Source organism: Tupaia chinensis, unplaced genomic scaffold, assembly GCF_000334495.1.
Source record: "Tupaia chinensis unplaced genomic scaffold, TupChi_1.0 Scaffold000605_1, whole genome shotgun sequence".
NCBI lineage: Eukaryota > Metazoa > Chordata > Mammalia > Scandentia > Tupaiidae > Tupaia > Tupaia belangeri.
The window spans coordinates 3,013,741-3,014,874 of NW_006160123.1; positions in this window are offsets into that span (position 1 = coordinate 3,013,741).

The following is a 1,134-nucleotide window of genomic DNA, read 5'->3' on the forward strand; positions in this document are numbered from 1 at the left end:
GTAACTCTTGTGCTCTTGATGTGTCTGAGTACATACGATGCGATAAAGACTTGGATGTAAGTTGTTTATTTTAAAGGGACAGCAGGAGCAAGGAGAGCGAGATAGGGAAGGATGCATTGAGTGGGCCCACTATAGGTTTTAGGGCTCTGTCACCCTGGGATTGCTCTGAATTTCCCCACTGAGTTATTTAGGAATTTGGCGTGCAGTTCCACTGCTGCCCATTCCTCATTGGTTAAGGTTGCCCTTTGGGGGTTTTGCTCCTGCCACTTCCCCGCTGCCCTACAGTGTGAGAAAAACCTCTCAGAGGAGACAGATGGGAAGTTGGGAGTGTGCACCAGGGCTGATCGCTGCAGCTGCAGCTGGTCAAAGTGGGCTGGAGGGCTGTGGGGCAGTGGCTCAACAACATCTGCTCTAGTCTCTGTCCTGCTCAGTCTGGGACCCGCCTTCCAGGGACCTTTGCTTTTTGCATTCCAGCGTCTGTGGCTCAGCGTGGGGAGTGGTTCTTCCTGGTTAGCTGGCTCATCCCAGCCTTGTTTAAATGTCCATCCACAATTCCCTTGGGTTCAAATCTCCCTTCTGTGCTCAACCTCCTGAGTGGGCTCTCCAGGATATGGGCACCAGGGCTGTGGGTGTTCCAGGATAGTGCCTGCTCAACTCAATACCCACACAAGACCTTGGCATATGGTGACATGACGAGCACTGACTCCATTGTCCCTTTCATACTGTGGTCAAAGTCAGGAGAAGTCCAAGCCTGGATGGGCCTCAGAGATTCCTGTGCTGATGGTCTGATTATTTTCTAAGAAGAAAATGCTAAGAAAAACCAAGAATTCAAAGACTCTGAGAGGCCTCACTTAAAGCCTTAGACATACTTCAGAAATGGGGAACCACGGCACTAGCGGAGGCAGGGTTTCGGGCAGCCCCTGAGGACCGATCTGACGGGGCTGCCTTTCCTGTGACTTTCCCTCTGGCCTGCCTTGGTCAGAGCTCTGAGTCTGTCTGTCTCTTCCACCCTCCCCACTTCCTGCCATCTTCCTATCCCCTCACTCCTGTCTGTCCAGCCTATCTTCCCTCCTCTTTCACATTAATTACCTCCAGAGTACTTATCACTCCAGATATTCGTACTCATTACTCTCT